At 34.7% G+C, this 18,721-nt stretch overlaps 1 protein-coding gene across 1 annotated transcript in view; it reads left to right on the plus strand.

The window, feature by feature from the left end:
- The window catches only part of Rassf8 (Ras association domain family member 8), a 93,207-nt gene that overhangs the window by 47,236 nt on the left and 27,250 nt on the right, over nucleotides 1–18,721 (plus strand). The gene's annotated exons all lie outside the window — the stretch shown is intronic.

Genomic DNA, 18,721 nt, shown 5'->3' on the forward strand with positions numbered 1-18,721 from the left:
TCTATATGGAACTGTAACTTTTCATTGTTTTCAGAGCACTATATTTGTATAGAACTAATGTGAATATTTGAGTTCATTTTGATAGACTGATTTGTATAGATTTACTCTGTGATTTTTTCATAGTCTAAAATTTAATAATTATATTTAATTTGTATCTTGTAACCTGAATACATTGGTTTCTATCCCATGGAGACACAGCCTTAAGTTTTTGAGGATTTCTTAAATTATTTTGCAAATGAACAGTTTTTAGAGTTTGTCATTGCTTAGTTTGTTTAATAAAGCTTTACATTATTCTTTGGGAGCTCAGTTGGATTAATATTACGAGTCTGTGGAAATTTAGGAAATTAGAAATGGCTTAACACTGTATCAACTTGAACAATGTAGATACATTAATTCAGTTAATTTAATGAAATATAAAGAAGAAAGACCAGGAACCATAAAGAAGAAAGGAAAACCCTGTTTCTTTCTAGTTTTAATGATAGTTAAGAAAGCAGGAGAGAGAGAGAATGTGTGTGTGTGTGTGTGTGTGTGTGTGTGTACACAAATATAAATATATGTGTGTCTGTGTACAATAAATGTATATGCACATTAAAATACTAAATTTCAAGCCTAAATGAGTCTTAAGATGGAATCATGGGGCATTCTGATATGAATTTGTACATTATTGCTGAGGAGATTCCATTTAAAGCAAAATTAGAGTATACTTAAATGAATTTTATAGCTTTATGTCACTCCTACATGCAAAGGACATCTGTATAGAAATATGTATGTCCCTTACCAATTCAAAATATTCTTTTTTTAAGGAATGAATTCCAAGCAATGAATTTTCCTCTTAGAACTGCTTTCAATGTGTCCCATAGATTCCGATACGTTGTGTCTGTGTTTTCATTTATCTCTNTTTTTTTTTTTTTTTTTTTTTGGTGGTGTTGGAGATTTAACCCAGGGCCTTGTACACGTGAGGCAAGCACTCTACCAACTGAGCTATATCCCCAGCCCCCAAAATATCCAAAATGTAATTAGCTACTTTTATTTATGGAAGAACCTTATAAAGAAAATGAATTGCTAGTTATAGAATAAATGTTTTAGATACTTAAGAGTATGGTTTTTAAAATGAAACTGCGTATCTACAGATTTATTGGACTGTGACTTATTATTATTATTATTATTTGGTGGGGGGATACCAGGGATTGAATTCAGGGGCACTAGACCATTGAGCCACATCCCCAGACCTATTTTGTATTTTATTTAGTGTCAGGGTCTCACTGAGTTGCTTAGCACCTCACTTTTTGCTGAGGCTGGCTTTGAGCTCACTATCCTCCTGTCTAAACCTCCAGAGCCACTGGAATTATAGCTATGTACCACCAACTTTCTATTATTTTATGAGCACTAAATATATTTATTTCAAACTAACATGAATGTGTGAGTTCATTTTGTTGGACATGTTTTGCTCCTACTTTTATAGTAAAACATTTAATAATTTATTTAATCTTTCTTTTCCCCTGAATATGTTGTGGGCATTTCTTTCACTGAGTTTAACATAATTCTTTTCCGAAATAATGAAGTTATAAATCAGAAAAGGCTGTTTTATCTCTTCTCCAGTTAAAGGGAAAAACAAACAATAATTTGTCAACTGAGTAAGCAAATAACATATTTGAAGAAAGGATTGGAAAAGGGCACATGTTTATGTACACTTTGTATGTTCCCAAGCTAAGGAATAGGAGAGAATATTAACTTTAGGCCCATCTATGGGTCTGCTTGTCTTCATAATCTTAGACAAGTTATTCAGATAGGTAATTTATAAACCAGAATCTGAAAATGGCTTGGAAAATCTGTGTTGTTTACTTTATCAATTCCTTTGTTTTGATTTCATTAGATTCCTCACATTCTTTTTTATGTAAACCCTCAGTTTGTAGGGTGGAGCATGTCTTTTTTTTCTTGACTGGTGACATTTTATCTATTTTGATTAATTTGTTTTTAGGGAGGAAAAAGCTTTATTTAAGTGATAAGGTGTTCAACAGCTATGTCAGTAGAATTTTATACTATACCGATTTCCCTGGCCCCTTCCCCACTCCCCGTTTTTAAGATACATTAGACATTGTTTAGCAGTTATTTTTCTATCTGCTTCATAAGTGTGATTTACTCAAGCATCTCATTTCACTGAGTATTTAAAAAATAATATCCATAAACTTGTTTCAGTTAACTGTTTCACTTAAAATTTAAGATAATATGGGAACCATGGATCATAGATTAGAATCATACCATTCTTTCTTAAGGTATTGCCTGGGAAAATGTTTTAGAATTTTACAATGTGATATTTAATATCCACAGTATTATCAATGGTAAGATGTAATGTTTATTCTAGGAATTCAAATCAATTTCAATGTGGACTGCAGGACTTCTCTGAGCTTAACATACTTAAATGCCAGTTTACCACCTCTGAGTTCACATTTAGGCTTTCTCGTCCTGCCCCCAGACAGATGAGGCCCTGCAGGGAGGCCTCCAGTGGGCCCCAAATACAGACAGATGAGGTCTCACAGGGAGACCTCCAGGGAGACAGTGACAACGTCTCGTCCTGTCCTGGGGAAGGTGTAAGCGACTGCGTCCAATCTGACCTTTTCCCCCAGAAAAGAGTCGACTCACCAGAACTGACAGCCGGCAGTAGGCTTTTTAGAGCGTCCTAGGACGGATTGGAGTCGTCCTCAGAGTGAGGCTGAGGAATGTCTCTCAGGAGCTCCCCTCTACTCCGGGGCTGAGGTCCAAAGGCCCATCATTGGAGGCAAATTTGGCATGAGGGTAGGGAAGAAATGGATCCCGGACGAGCCCCCAAATGTTATAGTTAAAGCTTTGTCCCAGGGTTTCATAAACTGACTTCCAGACCACTCACGTATAATCGAATCAAGCCTTTTATTGAAGCACACCGGTGGCGGCTGACCAGAACATAAAGCTGTTCCCCTGATCAGCCCCGAACAATTGCAAGGGCACTCCTTATAAGCCTGAAAACCGCAAAAGGGATGTTCAGGGGGTCTAGCCAATGCAAGCAAGCCAGGTTACAGAAGCGGGACAGTGCAGTCAAGTGGAGGGAAGCCTAACCAATCACAGTTAGCCCAGTCACCCCAGTTACAAAAACAGAGCCCCGTTACCCTAGTTACAGAAATAATACCCCATTAGGTAGTTCCATGTTCTTAAAGGTTTCTATAGCAAAAGGAAAAGAACACCTTGCTCTAGTCATGACTCTTCTACTTGGCATGGTTGTTTTACAGGATGAAGTCATAAAACAAAATGGAGTCACATTTGCTCCTACTATCACAATAGTCCACTTATTCAGAGTTCAGAAACAGGTGAAACTAGTCTGTAATGATAGAGATCATGGGGGGTTTTGCCTTTATGGGAGTTGGGACTAAGAGAAAGGTTCTTCTTGATCTTGGAGGTGATTAGATGGGTGTGTACACTTTAAGAAAGTTCATGACACAAGATTTCTGAATTTTTCTATAGTACATTATACTTTAATTAAAATTTTTTATTTGAGTTTGTCAAATGCAAGACATGTACACTATTCTAATATTGTTCCCAATCCCTTTCCTATCTAAATAGTCACTTATTACTGTGCTCTTTGTCCCTCCAACTTTGCAACTCACAGAGGCATGGTGGAGTGACTACTGGCATAACCCATAAGCTGATGTTTCTCCTGCAGGCAACCTTTACCAGGATGTCTGCTTTAGCAGTGCTTGAGCTTTCTTTTCTACTTGAAAATGTAGGGCTTGAGGAAATATAAAGATTATGGAAATATAAAGATATTATGGATATACTAGTGAAATGCAAAAATGTTTATTTAAATATAGCAAAAACTAGAGGTTCCCCCATTTATATAAGCAGTTTAATTTGGAAAGTGTGCTAGAATTTAAACTAGTGAATTGATTCAGCATTTGTACCCTACAGTTGAGACATTCATATTATTCCTGTGCCCTAGGTTGGGGTAGCTTTCCTTGTTTAATCTGACTGCTAATTGACAAGTCACATTCATCTTCACCTGACACAGTAGTTTCAATGAAGGGCAGTGACTACGCCAAAACTCAATTCTATGAATAGGTTATTATCAAATAGAATACCATGTTAGTGAGCATCGCTGATGATATTTACAATAAATACCAAGTTCTTTGCCCTAAAATTTCACAGTGCATATCTCAAACTTAGCAACTATCTTCTTCAATAATATTGAATGCCAATAAATTAGTATAACACTTTCTAGATCATTTGAAACCCAAAACACTCCCAGCTAATTGTAGAGCAGCACACACTGTGTCTTTAAAGAGAATGGCAACTAAAGGTAATATGAAGGAAAAAGTATGGGCTTGAGAAACAATAGCATTATTTGTTTCATTACGCTAATTAGCCTCTGATAAATTTTGATGTAATGGAAAATACCTATTACTTTAAAATATCACCAAGGATACACCTATATTTGCATGTCATCTAGAGATTTAATTATTTAATTGACCTCAGTTTTCTTCAGAAAACAAATAGGAGAAGCAAAAATTTTCTTGCCTCTTAAAGATAATGGAAAAGTTATTGTGCTTTAAACTTGTTCAGATGGATGCTTTTTAAAAATTCTCAATGAAATGAAATAGTTCCAGTTTAACAAATTTTCTTGTATGGTTGCTTTTACCAAATACAATTTCTGCCTTCCAGGCTTGTAAGACATTTAGTACTTTGTCAACTAAATATACATGATAATAAAATTTTAAGAAACATTTAAACTGTTCTGCTTTGTTTACTGTTAATTAAATCTTAAAATGAAGTTTAGTAGGAGTATGATTGGCAACAACTTTGATCCAGGACTCAGGGGCTCCAATTTTCTTCAATCATATATATTTGTTTTGTTACTATTTCTTTCAAAATATTTTATTTTGGGGCTGGAGTTGTGGCTCAGCAGTAGAGTACTTGCCTAGCACGTGTGAGCCCTGGGTTCGATCCTCAGCACCACATAAAAATAAATAAAAAAAATAAAGATATTAAAAATATATATTTTTTTATTTTGTCCTTGAAATAATTACAAACTAATTTAGAAATACATCCCTCCAAAGAAGCATGTTTTGGCATATGAAGTTTGGCTATATGAAGTCAACACTCTAGTCTTAAGAATGAACAATGTGGGGCTGGGGTTGTGACTCAGTGGTAGAGTACTCACCTAGCATATGTGAGGCCCTGGGTTTGATACTTGGCACCACATAAAGACAAATAAATAAAGGTATAGTGTCCATCTACAACTAAAAAATATTAAAAAAAAAAAAAAAAAGAGTGTGGACCTCCATTTACCAACATGGGGCTCCCCTGGTCACCGCCATCTTGGGACTCTGCAGGAGTAGAGATAGTTCCCTACACGCAGTAGCCTGCCTGCACCTGAGAACTTCACATAGGCTCTGAAGTCAGTTGCCCTCCATACACTGGACACCACAGAACTCATCTCTGAACTCACTGTCCAATGCCATGACTTGGCTCCCCCCACACGACCCAACAGCCCACTGCTGAAAGCAGGCGCCTCCGTCTTGGGTCGCCTTCATCACCATCTTCAGTGAGTGGCAACACCCAGTTTGGAACTCCAGCTGGCCACGTACCCAGTTTCTAATGCCCCCCACTCCCCAGAAGCCGTGACACTCCAACACAGTGACACCCTGGTTTCCTTCAGCATCCTGAGGGCAGAAATACTAGCTAACAACAGTCAACCCCACCTATTGGATGAGAAGGGAAGCAGGAAAGATATGGTTTTCCACCCAAAACAATCCTGTTTCTTCCTTCAAAAATTTTTTTTCCTCTCCCTCTCTATTCTTCCACCCGCACATTCACAACATGTGAAACCAAGTACTTTGCATGAATTAGGATTTTGAGGACTGGGACATCTGAATAGTATAGTACAGCTGTATTGTATATTCTTTTTTTTTTTAAATCCCACCAGTTTCTACTATTTTAACATTTTTATGTATGTTTGTTTTATGTACTCTGCTGTCTTCCCACTTACTTGTCTACCCAAAATTACTTCCTCTCCCTTCTCCTGTTACTAATCTTCCTCTTTAGATTTCTCTTTCACACTTTCTAAGATATAACAACTCTGTATCCTCACCTCCTACCTCCTCAGCATATCATCCTACTCCTCACCCCTAGTTCTTTGTCCACCATAAGAAACTGTAAACCTTTTTACAAACTTACTGAGTATATTGTAGGTAATAATTGAATTCATCATTCCTGTACATTGTCACCAAACTGTAAATGTATTAATAGCAAACATTTGTTTTTAGAGAGTATACTGATTATATTTGGATCTGATAACATTGTCATTCACCTCAAAGGAGAGGTATTGGATCCCTACTGGGATACTTTAAGCCTACAGGGTGAAAAACAGTAACTCATCGGATCCACAATGCTAGCAGGGAAGACACACAGCATTATTAAAAAACAAGGGAAGAAAGTCCCCCAAACATATCAAGATACCTCATTATTGGAAATCATGGCTAGTACATCAGAAGAAAGGACAGAGAAGGAGTTCAGGATATTCATGATTAAAATGTTCTGTGAATTAAAGGATGATATAAAAGAGCAAATACAGAGCGCAAAAGATCATCTTGACAAAGAGCTACATAAACAAATACAGGAAGCAAAAGATTTTTTCAATAGGGAGACAGACGTTCTAAAAAAAAAAACAACAGAAATCCTTGAAATGAAAGAAACAATAAAACAAATTAAATTGAAAGCATAACCAACAGATTAGACCACTTAGAAGACAGGACCTCAGACAATGAACACAAAATATATAATCTTGAAAAGAATGTAGACAACATATTGAAAATGGTAAGAAACCATGAGCAAAACATTCAACAAATATGGGATAGCATAAAAAGACCAAATTTAAAAGTTATTGGAATGGAGAAAAAGAAGAGTTCCTAACCAAAGGAATGAGCAATCTATTCAATGAAATAATGTCAGAAAATTTCCCAAGTACGAAGAATGAATTGGAAAACTGAATTCAAGAGGCTTACAGGACACCAAATGTACAAAATCACAACAGATCCACACTACGGCACATTATAATGAAAATGCCTAACATACAGAATAAGGAGAGAATGTTAAAAGCCATAAGAGAAAGGAATCAGATTACATATAGAGGGAAACCAATTAGATTATATGAAGATTTTTCAACCGAGACCCTGAAAGCTAGAAGATCAAGCTCTGAAAGAAAATGGATGCCAACCAAGAATCTTATATCTAGCAAAATTAAGCTTTAGATTTGATGATGAAATTAAAATCTTCCCTAAACGAAAGTTAAAAGAATTGACACCTAGAAAGCCTGCACTACAGAATATCCTTGGCAAAATACTCCATGAAGAGGAATTGAAAAACAATAATAAAAATCAGCAAAGGGAGGTATTACACTAAAGGAAAAACTAATCAAAGGAGAAACCAAATCAAGTTAAATACCAAAACAAACAAAAATGGCTGGTAATACAAATCATCTCTCAATAATAATCCTGAATGTTAATGGCCTAAACTCACCAATCAAAAGACATAGACTTTAAAAAAAAAAAAAAAAAAAAAGACCCAGCAATATGTTGCCTTCAAGAGACTCATCTCATAGGAAAAGATATCCACAGACTGAACGTAAAAGGTTGAGAAAAATCAAACCACTCACATGGACTGCGGAAACAAGCAGGGGTTTCTGTCCTCATATTAAATAAAGTAGATAGACTTCAAGATAAAGTCAACCAAAAGGGATAAAGAAGGACCCTACACAAGGGAACCATACACCAACAAGACTTAACAATTATAAATATATATACCCCAAACAATGGAGCGTCTACGTTCATCAAACTCTTCTCAAATTTAAGAATCAAATAGACCACAACACAATAACTTTGGGTGACTTTAACACATGTCTTTCTTCACCAGATAGATCTTCCAAAAAAAGCTGAACAAATATAGAACTCAATAATACAATCAATAACTTAGACTTAACTGACATATATGGAATATTTCATCCTTCAACGAAAGAATTCACTTTCTTCTCAGCAGCACATGGATCCTTCTCTAAATTAGACCATATATTATTCCACAAAGCAACTCTTAGCAAATGTAAAAAAGTAGATATACTACCCTTTATTCTATCAGATCATAATGGAATGAAATTAGAAATCAATAATAAAATTAAAAATAGAAGTTAATCCAACACCTGTAGACTAAATAATATGCTACTGAATGAACAGTGGGTTGCAAAAGACATCAAAGAGGAGATTAAAAAATTCTTAGAGGTGAATGAGAATACAGATACAACATATTGAAATCTCTGGGACACTTTGAAGGCAGTACTAAGAGTAAAATTCCTTGCATGGAGTTCAATCCTTAAAAAAGAAAAACCAACAAATAAATGACCTCATATTACATCTATAAGCCCTAGAAAAAGAAGAACAAATCAACACAAAAAGCAGCAGAAGACAGGAAATAATTAAAATCAGAGCTGAAATCAATGAAATTGAAACAAAAAAAATTGAAAAAAATTGACAAAACAAAAAGTTGGTTGTTTGAAAAAATAAATAAAATTGACATATCCTTAGCCATACTAATGAAGACAAGGAGAGAGAAAACTCAAATTATTAACATCTGTGATGAAAAAGGAAATATGACAGATACTACAGAAATACAGAAGATAATTAGAAATTATTTGGAAAATTTGTACTCCAAAAAATAGAAAATATCAAAGGTATTGACAGATTTCTAGAGACATGATTTGCCTAAATTGAATTAGCATGATATACACAAATTATTTTATTTTATTTATTTTTATGTGGTGTTGAGGATTAGACCCAGTGCCTAGCACATGCTAGGTGAGTGCTCTACCACTGAGCCACAGCTCCAGTCCAGATATACACAATTTGAACAGCTCAATTTCAAGCAATGAAATAGAAGATGCCATCAGAAGCCTACCAACCAAGAAAAGTGTGGGACCAGATGGATGCACAGCCGAGTTCTACAAGACCTTTAAAGAAGAACTACCAATACTCTTCAATTTATTTCAGGAAATAGAAAAAGAGGGAACACTTCCAAACTCATTCTATGAGGCCAATATTACTCTTATTCCAAAACCAGATAAAGACACATCAAAGAAAGAAATCTTCAGACCAATATCTCTAATAAACATAGATGCAAAAATTCTCAAGAAAATTCCGGCAAATAGAATACAAACACATATCAAAAAGATAGTGCAAATTGATCAAGTAGGGTTCTTCCCAGGAGTGCAGGGTTGGTTCATCTCACTCCAGTCACAATGGCAGCTATTAAGAATACAAACAACAGTAAGTGTTGGCGAGGATGTGGGAGAAAGGCACACTCATACATTGCTGGTGGGACTGCAAATTGGTGCAGCCAATATGGAAAGCAGTATGGAGATTTCTTGGAAAACTGGGAATGGAACCACCTTTTGACCCAGCTATCCTGCTCCTTGGTCTATACACAAAGAACTTAAAAACAGCATACTACAGGGACACAGCCACATCAGTGTTTATTGCAGCACAATTCACAATAGCTAAACTGTGGAACCAACCTAGATGCCCTTCAGTAGATGGAATGGATAAAGAAAATGTGATATATATATACACAATGGAATATTACTCAGCAATAATAGAGTATAAAATTATGGCATTTGCAGGTAATTAGATGGAGTTGGAGAATATAATGGTAAATGAAGTAAGCCAATCCCCAAAAAATCAAATTCCAAATGTTTTCTCTGGTAAAAGGAGGCTGATTCATAGTGGGGTTGGGAGGGGGAGCATGGAGTAGAGGAACTCTAGATAGGACAAGGGGGTTGGAGGGGAAGGGCAGGGAAGGGGGTTAGAAATGATGGTGGAATGTGGTGATCATTAGTATCCAAAGTATATGTATGAAGACACAAATTGTTGTGAATATACTTTGTATACAACCAGAGATATGAAAATTGTGCTCTATATGTGTAATATGAATTGTGGTGCATTCTGTTGTCATATATAACAAATTAAAATTTAAAAATATCTGATCCAGAAAGCAACTAGAGGTTCCAACTTATATGCAGTTTGAGTTTGGAAGTTTAATCATTTATCTGGTTAATAAAATTACATAACCATTCTATGAATATACCTATCACATACATTATATTAACAGGTTCTTGGGAAATAAATAAACACCTTTTTGTTAAAAAAAGAATGAGTTTGTTGGTCAGAATTGATCACTTCATATTTATGACATCATGAATGAGAAGTTCATTGTCATCCTCCCTATTATGTCAAGTGCTATTTCATTGCAAAACATTAGAATTTATTTTAAATATTGAATTCAGAAACTGGATTTATTATATCTGAATGGTGACTATAAGGTAACAAACATAGTTTGCCATCACTCTGACATAAAATTCACTGAGGAAGTGGCCTGTATCAGTTCAGTTGTGGAAAAGAAAAATGATTTTGCCTTTAGCAACTCACATGGAAAGGACCTAGACTTTGGGAATTGTATAACATTTGGATTCAGACTCTAGCTCTAGTTCTGCTTTGTTGAGTTGAGGGAAATTAGGAAGAGTTTTCATCAGGAACTTCAAGGGTCATATATTTCTTACTAAGTCTGATTTGGTTATTGAATATGAACTCCATGCTTCTCAGTTTTGTGGCAATATGGAACTAAATCAATCGCTCAACTTTGTTGGAATTTACAGCTAATATGGTCACATCTACTTGTTTACTTTCCTGAGTCAGGAAAACCAATAACTAATGTCTTTATAAACTTTACTAAAATCTATTTCATGAACTTTGATTGTGAGCATTATTATTCTGACTGGGTGACCATAGCTGAACATCTGGTTTCTATGTGCCTCATTTTCCTCATTTGTTTAATAATGATTCATGTTACAAAAAAGCTATAAATTAGTATTGAAAGGATTAAATGTGTGTATGTGTATGAAATAATAGCTAATATGGCATGTCACCTAGTAGGAATTCCATGAGTGCTAATTTATTTTTTTTAATCTTTTTAGTTGTGAATGGACACAATCCCTTTATTTTATTTCTTTATTTTTATGTGGTACTGAGGATCAAACCCAGTGCCTCACACAGGCTAGGCAAGTGCTTGTTCACTGAGCTATAACTGCAGCCCCTAATTACTTATTTTTGTTGTTTATACATTCAGTAAAAACAAGGACTCATTGCCATTTGACTGGCTGGTTTACAGTGAACGTACCAAAGCATACCTGCTCAAGAGAAATACCACAAGTCTGTTTGTACTTAAATCTTCCTTTTATTTTTTTTTTAATTTATATATGACAGCGGGATCCATTACACATACAGAGCGCAATTTTTATTCTTATTACACAAACAGAGCACAGTTTTTCATATCTGATTATATACAAAGAATATTCACAACAATTCGTGTCTTCATACATATACTTTGGATACTAATGATCATCACGTTCCATCATCATTTCTAACCCCATTCCCCTAAACTTCCTCTCCAACCCCTCTGTCCTATCTGGAGTTTTGTCTATTCTTCCCATACTCTCTCTTCCTCTCACACTATGAATCAGCCTCCTTATAGTGAAGAAAACATTTGGCATTTGGTTTTTTAGGATTGGCTAACTTCACTTAGCATTATCTTCTCTAACTACATCCATTTACCTGCAAATGCCATGATTTTATTCTCTTATTGCTGAGTAATGTTCCATTATGTATATGTGCCACATTTTTTTATCCATTCATCTATTGAAGGGCATCTAGCTTAGTCCCACAGTTTAGCTATTGAAAATTGTGCGGCAATAAACATTGATGTAGCTGTGTCCCTTTAGTATGCTTTTTTAAAGTCCTTTGGGTATAGACCAAGGAAAGGGATAGCTGGGTCAAAAGGTGGTTCCATTCCCAGTTTTCCAAGAAATCTCCATACTGCTTTCCATATTTGCTGCACCAGTTTACAGTCCCACCAGCAGTGTATGAGTGTACCTTTTTCCCTCACATCCTTGCCAACACTTATTGTTGTTTGTATGCATAATAGCTGCCGTTCTGACTGGCATGAGATGAAATCTTTGAGTGGTTTTGATTTGCATTTCTCTAATTGCTAGCAATGATGAACATTTTTTCATATATTTGTTAATTGATTGCATATCATCTTCTTAGAAGTGTCTCTTCAGGTCCTTGGCCCATGTATTGATTGGGTTATTTGGTTTTTTTGTTTTGCTTTTTGGGGGTTTTTTTGGTGTTTAACTTTTTGAGTTCTTTATTATACCCTAGAGATTAGTGTGCTATCTGATATGTAAGGGGTAAAAATTTGCTCCCAAGCTGTAGACTCTCTATTCACCTCACAGATTGTTTCTTTTGCTGAGAAGAAACTTTTTAGTTTGAGTCCATTCCATTTATTGATTCTTGATTTTAATTCTTACGCCAAAGGAGTCTTATTAAGGAAGTCGGGGCCTAATCCCACATGATGGAGATTAGGGCCTACTTTTTCTTCTGTTAGATGCAGGGTCTCTGGTTTTATTCCTAAGTCCTTGATCCATTTTCTGTTGAGTTTTGTGCATGGTGAAAGATAAGGGTTTAATTTCATTTTGTTGCATATGAATTTTCAGTTTTCCCAGCACCATTTGTTGATGAGGTTATCTTTTCTCCACCTTTGTCAGCACCTTTGTCAGCACCTTTGTCAAATATAACTGTATTATACTGATATACAGAAATGCCTTTGATTTATGAGTGTTGATTTTATATCCTGCTACTTGGCTGAATTCATTTACTAGTTCTAGAAGTTTTCTGGTGGAACTTTTAGGGTCCTCTAAGTATAGAATCATATCCTCAGCAAATCGTGCCAATTTGAGTTCTTTTTTTTTTTTTTTCCTATGTGTATCCCTTTAATTTCTTTCATCTATCTAATTGCTCTGGTCAGTGTTTCAAGAACTATGTTAAATAGAAGTGGTGAAAGAGGGCATCCATGTCTTATTCCAGGTTTTAGAGGGAATGCCTTCAATTTTTCTCCATTTAGATTGATGTTTGCCTGGGGCTTAGCATAGATAGCCTTTATGATGTTGAGATATGTTACTGTTGAATTTTTTGTTATACTGTTATCCCTATTTTTATTACAGTTATCCATACTTTTTCTAGTGTTTTGAACATAAAGGGGTGCTGTAATTTGTTGAATGCTTTTTCTGCATCTATTGAGATGATCATATGATTCTTACCTTTAAATCTATTGATATGATGAATTACATTTATTGATTTCCATATGTTCAACCAGCTGCATCCCTGGGGTGAATCCCACTTGATCATGGTGCACGATCTTTTTGATATGTTTTTGTATTTGATTTGCCAAAATTTTATTGAGAAATTTTGCATCTATGTTCATTAGAGATATTGATCTGAAGTTTTCTTTCTTTGATGTGTTTTTGCCTGGTTTTGGAATCAGAGTGATATTGGCCTCATAGAATGATTTTGGAAGTGTTCCTCTTTTTCTATTTCCTGAAATAAATTGAAGAGTATTGGTATTAGTTCTTCTTTAAAGGTCTTGTAAAACTTGGCTATGTATCCATCTGATCCTGGACTTTTCTTGGTTGGTAAACTTTTGATGGTGTCTTTTATTTCATCACTTAAAATTGATCTGTTTAAATTATTTATATCATCCTGATTCAATTTGGGCAAATCATATGACTCTAGAAATTTGTCAATGCCTTTGATATTTTCTATTTTATTGGAGTACAAGTTTTCACATAATTTCTAATTATCTTCTGTATTTCTGTAGTGTTGTTGTGATATTTCCTTTTTTATCATGTATGTTAGTGATTGGAGTTTTCTCTCTCCTTCTCTTTGTTAGCATGGCTAAGAGTCTGTCAATTTTTTTTTTTTATGTTTTCAAAGAACCAACTTTTAGTTCTGTCAATTTTTTCAGTTGTTTCTTTTGTTTCAATTTCATTGATTTCAGCTCTGATTTTACTTATTTCCTGTCTTCTACTGCTTTTGGTGTTGATTTGTTCTTCTTTTTCTAGGGCTTTGAGATGTAATGTTAAATCATTTATTTGTTGACTTTTTCTTCTTTTAAGGAATGAACTCCATGCAATGAACTTTTTTCTTAGAACTGCTTTCTTAGTGTCCCAGAGATTTTGATATGTTGTATCTGTGTTCTCATTCACCTCTAAGAGTTTTTTAACCTCCTCCTTGATGTCTTCTGTAACGATTGTTCATTCAATAGCATATTATTTAGTCTCAAGGTGTTGGAGTGGATTTTATTGCTTATTTATCATTGATTTCTAATTTCATTCCATTATGATCTGATAGAATGCAGGGTAGTATCTCTACTTTTTTATATTTGCTAAGAGTTGCTTTGTGGCATAGTATGTGCTGCTGAGAAGAAAGTGTATTCGTTCATTGAATGATGAAATATTCTATATATGTCCGTTAAATCTAAGTTATTGATTGTATTATTGAGTTAATTTGTTCAGCTTTTGTTTCGAAGATCTATCTAGTGAAGAAAGCGGAGTGTTAAAGTCACCCAAAATTATTGTGTTGTGTTCTATTTGACTCTTGAATTTGAGAAAAGTTTGTTTGATGAATGTAGATGCTCCCTTGTTTGGGGCATTTATATTTATAATTGTTAAGTCTTGTTGGTGTATGGTTCCCTTGAGCACTGTGTAGGGTCCTTCTTTATACTTTTTGATTAACTTTAGTTTGAAATCTAGTTTATTTTTTAATATGAGGATAGAAAGCCCTGCTTGCATCCACAGTCCATGTGAGTGGCATGGTTTTTCCCAACCCTTCACCTTCAGACTGTGGATGTCTTTTCCTATGAGATGAGTCTCTTCGAGGCAGCATATTGTTGGGTCTTTTTTTTTTTTTTTCAATCCAATCTGCTAGTCTATGTCTTTTGATTGGTAAATTTAGGCCATTAACATTCAGGGTTATTTTTGAGACATGATTTGTATTCCCAGCCATTTTTGTTTATTTTTGGTTTAATGTGACTTGGTTTCTCCTGATTAGATTTTCCTTTAGTATAATACCTCTCTGCTGATTTTCATCATTGTTTTTCATTTCCTCTTTTAGGAATATTTTGCTGAGGATGTTCTCTAGTGCAGGCTTTCTAGTAGTAAAATCTTTTAAATTTTGTTTTTCATGGAAGGTTTTAATTTCACCATCAAATCTAAAGCTTAATTTTGCTGGATATAAGATTCTTGGTTGGCATCCCTTTTCTTTCATAGCTTGGTATATGTTGTTCCATGATCTCTTGGCATTGAGGGTCTGGGTTGAAAAATCTGCTGAGATATAACTTGGTCTCCCCTTATATGTGATCTGATTCCTCTCTCTTGTGGCTTTTAATATTCTCTCCTTATTCTGTATGCTAGGCATTTTTATTGCAATGTGATTTGGTGTAGATCTGTTGTAATTTTGTACATTTGGTGTCTTGTAAACCTCTTGTATTTGGTTTTCCAATTTGTTCTTCGTACTTGGGAAATTTTCTGATATTATCTCATTGAAGAGATTGTGCATTCTTTTGGTTTGAAACTCTGTGCCTTCCTCTATCCCAATAACTCTTAGATTTGGTCTTTTGATGCTGACCCATAATTCTTGTATGTTCTGTCCATGGTTTCTTACAGTTGTCACTGTGTGATCAACTTTATTTTCCAGTTTGTATACTTTATCTTCATTATCTGACATTCTTTCTTCTAAGTCTGTTAGTTATACTTTCTATTGAGTTTTTAATTTTATTTATTGTATCCTTCATTTTGAGGATTTCTGACTTTTTTTTCAGAGTCTCTATCTCACTCTTGAAGTAATCTTTTGCTACCTGTATTTGCTCTCTTATCTCTTTGTTGAAGTGATCAATTTTTGCCTGTATTTGCTCATTTAGATCATTCTTTAATTCACAGATCATTTTAATTATGAACCTTCTGAACTCCTTCTCTGACATTTCATCAACTTTGCTGTCCATGGGTTCTGTTATTATAGTGTCCTGATTTGTTTGGGGCACTTTCCTCCCTTGTTTTTTCATGATGTCTATGTGTCTTCCTTTCTTGCAGTGTGGATCTGAGATATTACAGTTTCTTCCTTATATTCTTGTAGTACCCATGCAGATTGTGTGTACCTTACCTTGATGTTGGGCTTCCAGACCCTGCTGGTGTCCCTAAATGTTTGCTACTGCATCTAAGGTTGGTGGCGGCAATGGCAGCGATAACTCGAAATAATAGTTAAGGTGCCCCAAGATGGAAGTAACGTCTTACAGAGATGGGGCTGCAAGAGTGGGCTTCACACTCCCTTTGGGATGCCTGCTCTGAGATGCAGCTGCTTGTAGTCCCTGTCTGTTGTCAAAAAGTTAGGGGCTACTTTGTGGGGAAGGCTATGGTGATGACTGCAGTGCTAATACAACTAGTAAAAGCAAAGTTACTAGTTGTATTCATTTAAAAAGTTTATTTTAAGGGGAAAAGATACTTGTTAATAAAAAGATCAATATTTTCATGCCAGTAAGTTTATCTGGACTCATAACATGTCTCAAACTAAAAGTGATTGAAATTTCTAAAGATGGATTATCATTGTTAATGTCCATTTAAAAATCTTTGAGGTCTTCTTTAGGGACATGATATAATAACCTAAAATGTCTTTATTTTCAACTACTTTTGTTAATGTTTTCAGAATTTTTCTTCAATGTTCCTTTTCCTTTCTAGACTTTTCATTTCCATACTCCAAAATAGCTTTTGAATTCATACTATGTGCCATAAGGAAAGTCATGCATCCTGACTTAAATCCCACAGTTAGTAGAGCCTAGGATTTGAACCTCCAAGTGTGCTGTTTCCGCTGCTCAGCACTGCCTTGAAATAAAATGGTTTATTCTACAACATAGTTTCTAATTGTTCAAATCTTAAGAAAATGAAGGAAGTCTCCTAGAAGTTTTACTTTTGAATTTAAGACAGGAATTAAAATAATGACATGTTCAAACATACTTTATTTGGGACTATGTAGAAATAAAGCTGAGTATAATTTTTAAAAACTAGAAGAATTGTTTGTTGATCCTGAAAACAAATCACCATCAGATACTCATTTTTCTGGATGGCATGTGTGTGTCATCGACTCCTTTGAATTGAAATTGCAGTTTTTTATCATGGTTTACTCGGTTGTGCCTCTTTTCTTTCTCCTAGAATGGCAAGTTTTTACATACATTCTGAAAAATTATTTGTTGATAGAAATAAATCTCCAAGAAATTATAAGTGAGATTTCTTAGGGTAGTTTAAGAGTCTAAAAAGAACTGTTCGGGTACGTGAGTCCTTGTGGAGAAGCATGGCCCTGTTTATTCTTAAATTTCTTTATTCATCTAAATTTTGAATGTGATTTGTTAACCTTGGAAAAAGTTATTTTTAGCTCTATGAAACTTATCTTATTTTTAAAATAAGATTATTGACGTCTAACTCAATGGGTTGTATTGTTGAGGTTATGATAACTGAGGCTCAGTACACAATGCCTACCATATGGAAAGTACTTGTGCCAAATATGGCAGTTGCCATTATTGTAGATCATTCATATTTTGATTATTCATATTTTGGCATTGTTAAGTATTTGAATGCTGTCACCTGAGGAGGATGAATAATTAAGAAAGGAACATGGATTTATTTTATTTAATAATTAGTAATCACAGATTGGTTAGAATTGAGATTTTTAAAAACATACCATCGAAGAAGAAATCCTATGATTTAGGCAAATCTCTAAAAGAAAATATCAATATGTCTTTAGGAAAAAATGGGTTACTGGTGGCAATGAAAACTTTTCACATAGGGAAAGAGAAAAGCTAGATTATTAATAATTTTTCCTCTGTTTTATATTGTCCCTACTAGTAATACTTAAATAGGATATCCATCGTCCTTCTGGGTTCTTCAACATGCACTGAGGGGCTGGCACATGTTTCTTATTTTCAAAAGATGGTAGTTTGTTTCTATCCTATAGTTCAGCAGCATATTTTATAAGAATTATCTCCCTTTTCTTCACATAGCACTCCCACACCAAATCGCTGAATAAATTTATCAGTTTGGCTGGCTTCTTTGCTGTGGCGTATCAGAATCTTTGTCTTGCTGTGCTTTATCTTCCTAAGTATTAAAATCGACCATAAGCTATTTGTGTATTGGCATCTATTGTCCAGGAAGTAATGGCATTTGCTCAACAGATTTATTGTTGCCATTACAAGGAAGTTATACTTTTTAAAAATATACAGTCATGCTGGGCTTTGTGGTGCATGTGTGTAATCCCAGCAACCCAGGAGGCTGAGCAGGAGGATTACAAATTCAAGGCCTCAGCTTCAGCAATTTAGCAAGGCCTTAAGCAACTTAGTGAGACCCCATCTCAAAATTAAAAAAAAAAAAACTTTTAAAGGCTCCCCCCTCTTCTCTCTCTCTCTTGCTTGCTCTCTTTATGTATAATATATAATAATATTATTATATAGTTAAATGTAATTTTTATGTGTGTGTAGATATATGTATATATGTATGTATGTATTATATTTGTAAGTTTAATCCAAACACTCAATTAGAACTATTTTTCCTAAAGAGAATACATAGTTTCCTGTGAACCTCTGGTCACAACATTTTTTAAAATTAATCAACACATACCCTTGTTTTAGGTGTTTTTCTGTTTAAAGATGGCTTATTTAACATATTTTATTGATTTATTAACATTGAACTCCCAGCTGACAGCATTATAACTCATGTATTAAC

Source organism: Marmota marmota, unplaced genomic scaffold, assembly GCF_001458135.2.
Source record: "Marmota marmota marmota unplaced genomic scaffold, marMar, whole genome shotgun sequence".
NCBI classification, from domain to species: Eukaryota; Metazoa; Chordata; class Mammalia; order Rodentia; family Sciuridae; genus Marmota; species Marmota marmota.